The sequence below is a fragment of the Cynara cardunculus genome, unplaced genomic scaffold, assembly GCF_001531365.2.
Source record: "Cynara cardunculus var. scolymus isolate 2C unplaced genomic scaffold, CcrdV1 Un_Scaffold_645, whole genome shotgun sequence".
NCBI lineage: Eukaryota > Viridiplantae > Streptophyta > Magnoliopsida > Asterales > Asteraceae > Cynara > Cynara cardunculus.
In genome coordinates this window covers 77,943-86,773 of record NW_020200599.1, presented here as the reverse complement: position 1 = coordinate 86,773, position 8,831 = coordinate 77,943, and positions in this window count along the sequence as shown.

The following is an 8,831-nucleotide window of genomic DNA, read 5'->3' as shown; positions in this document are numbered from 1 at the left end:
AAGGTTTTGAGCAACTTGGAGTCTTAAGGACTGGATGGTATCGTTGAGGTGAATGATACGAGTCGCACGCATCCCTTCAGTTCCCCCGAACCTCATTTTGACCGCTACCTTTTTTTATTTTATTTTACAACCAAATAATAATAATATTTTATTAAAATATTCGCAAAATAAAAATTAACAAGTTGCTTTAAATTATGGTATAATATACGTAACTCAATTAATTATTTAAAGAAAATATAAATGGTAAGATTTTGTTTATTAATCACTTTATTTTACGGCACTTGTTTTAATAAAATATTAATGTAAAAATCTATGTTTATATATATACTATCTTATAAAGCATTTGACTAAAACTCTTAAACCCTTCCCATATATGAATTCGTGTAACTAACTGTAGAAAAACACAATCAAATACAGGATAAACATTTTATTTTAAATATAAAAAATCTAAAATATAATTAGTATAATCATTATATTCTAATAGAATACTTAATTATTATCTTTATAAAATTTATAATATTAAACAAAAAATAAATTATTTTATTATTAAACTTAAATTAAATTATATAAAAATAATATATACTATATTATAAAGCATTTGACAAAAACTCTTAAAAACTATTTTTTATTCGTAAAGTACTGTTTATTAATGCATATTACTTAAAACTCAAGATTACAAGTAGATTGTGCGTAAGTACAACTTATTAAAGCTCCATATCTGAATTYGTGTAACTARYTRCAGATAAACAYAATCAAATACARGATAAACATCTYATTTTAAATATAAAAAATCTAAAATATAATTAAGATAATCATTAGTTCTAACAGAATACTTAATTATTATCTTTATAAAATGTTATATTATTAAACCAAAAATAAATTATTTCATTATTAAACTTAAATTAAATTATAAAAAAAATAATATATACTATATTATAAAGCATTTGACAAAAACTCTTAAAAACTACTTTTTATGCGTAAAGCACTGTTTATTAATCCATATTACTTAAAACTCAAGATTACAAGTAGATTGTGCGTAAGTACAACTTATTAAAGCTCCATATCTGAATTCGTGTAACTARTTRCAGATAAACATAATCAAATACAAGATAAACATCTTATTTTAAATATAAAAAATCTAAAATATAATTAGGATAATCATTGAGTTCTAACAGAAACTTAATTATTATATTTATAAAATGTTATATTATTAAACCAAAAATAAGTTATTTCATTATTAAACTTAAATTAAATTATAATTTTTTTTTAAATTAAAACATTACACAAAAAATAGAAATTTTAAATAGTTAATTTGATACTAATAATGATATATTTTTGTCAATTTTTTATGATATTTTCAAATTTATATTTTATTCAAAAATAAAAATATCATCGTTTTTTCAAAATCATCAAGATATATCTTGCTGCATTACGTGAGTACCTTTCTAGTATACAAAAAAAGTATGCTTAAAAGAGAAAAAAATGAATTTCTTAATTTAAGCTGCTGGATTTAAAAACAGATAGTTCGACTTCAACGTAATCGTTTATATAATCACGGATTGTTTTGAAAATCTAGCTAACACTGTTATTCACAGTCTTTGCATCGATGGTTCGGATACGTTACCTTGTTCCTTTTTAGTGTTATCTATTGAACTCACCATGTTGCCTATAAAACTGGAAACTAGGATTCGGACAAACATACGGGCATTCTCGGTGAGATAAAACTTGTGAAGAAAAGTTGGTTTAGAGTTGTCTGAGTCAAAACAACACGGTTTAAATAGTTGTGTGTTTTTTTTCCGTTCAATGCTGTAATACTTTTTGTAAAAATTAAAGAATAAACGTCTGAAATTGAAATCAAATTATTGAATATTGACCAACTTATGCTGCTTTCTTTTATTCCTTTATTGACTGCAATAATTGTGAGTTGTTTATATGATGGAATGGTTGAAACTTGAGATACTTGATTACCAGTCTTTCAAGACTTGGTCGAGACGTCCAAAAGATCAAGTTTAGTCCATAAACTAGTTATACTAGATCTAGAAAACATTCCTGCTCAAGATAGATGGATATATATATATATATATTTGGTTTTCGATGAAAAGAAAAGTTAAGGTGAAAAGCGTAAAAAGTCATTTACACCGTTAGATGCACATTAGGATGTGATGCACCAAGATGAGATGCACTAGATCAATCTCTATATCAAACACGATTCATTAGTGAGTTTGAGATTAAAGGTGATGAAGGTCCAGATCCTTTTTTACGTTTCTCATCTTAACACCCCTTCTCACACAATGATCATTTGCCTATATTATATATATATATATATATATATATATATATATATATATGGTTGGGTTTACGTGAGAGTAGGGATGGAAACGGGGTGGGTAATGCATCCCCCGTTCCTGAACGCAAACCCTGTTTAAGCCCCCCGTCGCTAACCCTGCGCCGATTAATCCCTAACAATTTCGGGGGGAGGAATCCGCAGCGGGTTCGGGGAACCTGTTGGATACACGTTTAGTAAAAAAATATATAAGTAATGTATTTTTAAAATTAAAATTACAAACTAAATTAATTATCAATATTGAAACTCAAATATATTTATATTTTAATTGCAAATGTATGCATTATATATATATATATATATATTTATACACACACTATATACATATATTAAATAAATTAAAAAATTTAATTGGGGTCAGATTAAGGGGGTAATGCATCCCGTACCCCGCCACAACCCCGCTTCAAGTATGAAAATAAATCCTCATCCCTGCCTCGTTACCCGTCAAAGCGGGGAATCCCCACTCCTAAGTGTAAAATTTTCATCTCTATATAAGATCAACCTAATTTTGTGAGACCCATGAGAATAACATTTGCAACTTTACATCAAAAAATATTGTGAATGTAAAAATCTTCGAACATTCACAGGAAAAATATATTGTGAAAATTACCTTCGTAGTGTTTTGTCAAGAAAGTTATTTAGGTGGTCTCACGGCCCTCAAGAAAACAGGGTCTGATATGATCCCAAGTCTATATATATAGGGTTGGGTTCACGTGAGACCGTCTAGCCTATTTTCATGAGACTCGTGAAACCTTATTTTTTACAGTTGAAATTTCACAGCAAAATACTGTGAAGGTAAAAAAATTCTAAACCTTCACAATAAAAACACTGTGAAATTTCGAGTGTAAAAAAAATGGTCTCACAAAAATAGTATATGGTCTCACATGATTCCAAGTATGTATGTATGTTTATATATATTTATAGACTTGAGATCATGTGAGACCAAAGGTTTTCCTGAGATCTGTAAGACCAATTCACAACCCTTGGATTAGATTTACAATCTGAACATTCATAATCACAAAATTGTCATGAGACTTCTCAATAATTACAAAATTGTCACTGTGCATTTTTAGACCATTAGCTTATGAAGTTGATCAATGAACATAAATTGATCTTACGGGGCTCATGAAAAACCCTTGGTCTCACGTGAACCCAACCCATATATATATATGTATATATATATATATATGTATATATATATATATGTATATATATATATGTATATATATATGTATATATATATATTATATATACATATATAGGGGAGCGATCAAATGCAAACCACTCAATTTGTACAAACCGTGCAAACCGCATTCAACCAATCATAATTTTTCATTGTGTTCATTTTTTTGTAATTATGAGAGGTTGATTAATCATTCTTATTGTGAAGGGTGTTAATCATAGATATTATCATCTTCATTATTTTAATTTTAGAGAAATACATGAAACAGTTTCATTAATGTTAGAGAAATAAATGAAACAGTTTCATTAAGTATTATATGAAACAATTTCACAACCATATATGAAACAACTTCATCAAAAAAAGTATTATATGAAACAATTTCACAAGATTAAACAATTTTATGAATTTTTTTTCATAAGATTAAACAATGAAATCGACAGATGAAGGTGGTTTGCACGGTTTACACAAATGAGGGCGGTTTTCATATGATCACTCCTCTACATATATATATATATATATATATATATAAGATCATGTTCAAGGAAAACCATAAAAAATTGAAAAATTAAGAAACACCATTGTAATCGTTTATCTGGACGGTGTGCAATGTGCGTACAAATAATTTATAAGCAACTTGTCTGGTATGCACATGTGCATAACAAGCGCACGTGCATAAAAGCCAAAAAAACAACTTCAATTACTTGTATACACATGTGTATATCTTCCAATTGTTTTGATCTACGGTTGAAAAGACACAATGACATCTTTGTAATATAATGGAAACATGGGCGGACCTTATGTGGTGGCATGGGTGGCACGTGCCACCGTATTATTTCGCCGCCGAAGGGTAAAAAAATTAGGTTTGTTAACGGTGCTATCGTATCGTTTTAGAAGGTGCTACCGTATTTTCCTAAAATCCAAATGGTGCAACTAAAACCTAAACAAAACAAAGCCCAAATAACCAAAACCATACTTTTTGTAATTAACTTTGGGTATATATTGACCGTTTTCAAAAGATGAAGACGCGTCAGGTACAAGTTTAGGAGTTGTTTATCGGTACTTAGGGTTGTAAACGAACTGAACGAACACGAACGGAGGCTTGTTCATGTTTGTTCGTTTAACTTAACCGAACAAACGAATGAACACGAACGGTAAACAAACGAAAATCTTTGTGTTCGTGTTCGTTCGTTTAGAAATAAGGTGTGTTTGTGTTCGTTTATGTTCGTTCGTAAACATGCTAAACAAACGAACATAAACGAATGGGCTAAACGAACATAAACGAACATAAATAAATATTATTTGAATTCAAAGTAAATAAATAAAAGATAATATATTAAACTTAATATATAAACGAACATAAACGAACGAATATAAACGAACGGTAAATGAACGAACGAGATTCTTGTTCATGTTCGTTCGTTTAACTAAACGAACAAAAAAAAATAGTTCATGTTCGTTCATTTATTAAATAAACGAACTTCCCGCCGAACGGTTCACGAACGGTTTGCTGAACGTTCGGTTCGTTTACAACCATATCGGTACTATAAAAACCATATTTTTTATAATTATTTTTAGATGTATATTATACTATATTAATTATATGGTGCCACCGTTTGAAAAATTTTCTGGGTCCGTACCTAAATGGAAACACATGCGTTATAGAGCAGTGTGAAAGGTGAACAAGGGCATAATATATGTATGTGTGTATGTATGCATGTATGTAGAGGAACGATCAAATACAAAACCGCCTCAATTTGTATAAACCTTACATACTAATTACAACCAATCACATAAATCCATTTGTTTTTCTATTAATCCCATTCGCTCCCCTAGCTTTCGTCTCTTAGTGTCAGTGTCGGGTGATTTAGTACGGGTCATGGAAAGAATTGGTTCAAAATCACGATCAGTTCCTTTTTCAAATCCTGCTGCAGCTGCACCCCAATGTGGATGGTCAACAGGGTTCATAACTACTCCTCTCTTAACACCAAGCCAGTTTTGGAGCAGCTTTATGATAATGAAACCAACGAGCAAAAAGCATTAACGCTGCAAAGATCAATGCACCAAATCCAGTACACAGTTTTTGCAAGAAAACAATGTTCTCTTATTTATTTGATTATATATTTATACTATACCAGATTAAATCAATAAATTATAAATTCTAATGAATTGACTGAGCGAGGGGTCTATATTTTGTAGACTATGGTTAATGAGTATCTTTAGATCATGATTCTATTTAGACCACGATTCCATATCAAAAGAACTCTCAAATTGCTTTCTAAGCCAGTTTTAGAGTTATCAACAAAAATTCTTATCCCATCTATCTATTACAAATACAAATTGATAAACAATTATCAAACGAGAGCTACGCGCAAATAGAACACCTTTCAAAAGTATCAAAATTATCACATGAATTGTAAATGCATGAATGTGATGTACCAAAAAATCTGCGGTTCCTAATGGAATAGGTAACAAAGCTACCTTGTCACCCAATGTTACTAAATCACCCGACACTGACATTGAAAAATGAAAGCAAGGGGAGCGAATGAGATTAATAGAAAAACAAATGGATTTATGTGATTGGTTGTAATTAGGTTTTAATTAGTTTGTAAAGTTTCTACAAATTGGGGCGGTTTGTATTTGATCGCTCCTTTACATACATACATACATACATACATACATACATACATACATACACACATACATACACCCATACATACATACATACACACATACATACACACACATACATACATACATACATACATACACACTTACACACATACACACATACATACACACATACACACATACATACATACATACATACATACATACATACATACATACATACATACATACATACATACATACATACATACATACATACATACACATGGTTTATACAAATTGGGGTAGTTTGTAAGGTTTGTATGAAATAGATGGTTTGCAAAGTAAACCTCCTCCCCCCCTCTCTCTCTTTCTCTTTCTCTCTCTCTCTCTCTCTCTCTATATATATATATGTATGATATTCACGCAATACAGTGAAATACATATTTATTTAATCAAATATTTTATAATATAGTATAGATACATATACACACTAGAAATATAAATTGTACATGCGCATCATACAAAAACAATTTGTACATAAATATTCGTCATCCCTTTGACAGGTCCTAAATCGGGAGTGTTTACCAGACTTAGTCAACGAATCTTTAACACCTATTTTTAGCCGATTCAATACCCAAGAATGGTAACCACGTAGGATCAATGATTAGGCTGTTCTTGTAACCGTGATTTAAAAACAATCTACACTTAAGCGATTATAACAGGTCCCTAGACCAATTTTAAATCTGATTCCGATTGTACATTTCTAGTTATACAACTTTTTGTAGTAAATTTAGGATTATTAGTTTTAAATATATTTTTATATAGGGTTAAGTGTATGAAATAACAACCTAATTTCATAAATTTTCTTATTATAGTATTCGACTTTTGTTTTTATTTATTACAACAATGCATTTTTAAATTATTTTTTATTAAGACATCGTACTTAAAAAAATCTATCCATAATACCAATGACTAACATGTTACCTTTTAAACCGGTTAACCCCTTGAATTTTTTTGCTTGTGTGACTTTAATGAGGTGATGTGGATGACACATCATTTTGATGACTTAACTAGAATAAAAATAAAAACATATTTCAAATTATTATTAGTGATTTTCATTTTTCATTGATATGATCTAAAACAACATTTTTTTTGACTTTTTCTTATTAAGTTGCGTCCAAAGTAAATATTCTAAAGTAAAATATTTTTTAAATAAATATGAAACATTATATTCGAGATATATTTTATTTGTAAAAATTGTAACACTTCTTATTTTATGTTGTTCAAATGAATGCATATCTTTAAAGTTTTCTTTAAAATGTTAACCAAATAAATTGTGATCTATAATTTTTTAACATTGTTATATTAATAAATAATTCAAAAAATCTAATTAATTTAATATATTTATAAGTCAAGTAATTTTTTTTTGAACAAATATAATATATTYTTTAAAAGATAATATTTTTTGGTAAAAAAAGAACAGTTATTATTTTCTTTTTTCAAAAAAAACATATTTTTTAAAAATATTAGCGAGATAAGTTATGTTCTACAAGTTTTATTGATATTGGTATATTAATGAATAATTTAGAATATTTTTAATTCATTTAATATATTTATTTAATAACATGTAAAATATCTAAATATTAAAATTAAAAACACAGTGTTTAATAAGAACTAGTATATGTTATAATAAAATAATTTTGAAAGTACAATGATGTAGTAAGAAAATCACATCACTATAGTATAAGTGGACAACCTACATGGACAATGAGGTGGCATGGAAACCTAATATAATGGGTAAATTTAAATCAAAAGATTACCCAATGCTATAATGAATAAATTTTTTAAAGAACAATGTCCTAATAAAAAGTAGTTTGAAAGTACATTGTTGTAATAAGAAAAACTGGAAGTACAATATTATAATAAAAAAATTTATAAAAGTAGATTGTTATTTTGTGCATTTTACCCTTTTATATATCATATATTTAATTAAGAGTAAATTATAATTTTCCTACTAATAGTTTCAATTTTCGTCCCTACAATTTAAAATTTATTACTATTTCTTTATATTACAATTTGTTGTTGTTTTTGTCTCGATGATTTATAATTTTTTTACTGTTTTGATACCTTATATTTTAAACGTAGGAATTAGTACATAAATAATAATAGTAATAATAAATTACAAATAATGTAAACCACAATACCACATGAAAAAATCATAATTTTTTTTATTAACCTGAATATCTAAACCGCTATACAAGCCGAAAAATCTCATGATGACCATTTGATTTGCGGGTAGTTCGAAATCACTGCATTTGAATCTCCATAGCCATAAGAAGATATATTTTTCTCCTTAGATATAAACTCGGGACCTCCAATCACTTTTGATCTTTGAATCCCAAGCTCAAATCAATCAGACACCACCCTTATGGTTAAAATCGTAATTTTTAACAACAGAAGGGACAAAAAAAATATAATTTGCTTATTAATTAATAATATGAAATTTGAACAAGTCATGTCTTAACCCATAAGGCCATACTTTTCGTGGCCATACGTAAACTTCTCAGAATCATATTTGACTTCAACTTTTATCACCGACTTCCTCATTTTTATAGCAACCATTTTGTGGTTTATTACGAATAAAGCCATATATATATATATATATATATATATATATATATATATATATATAGA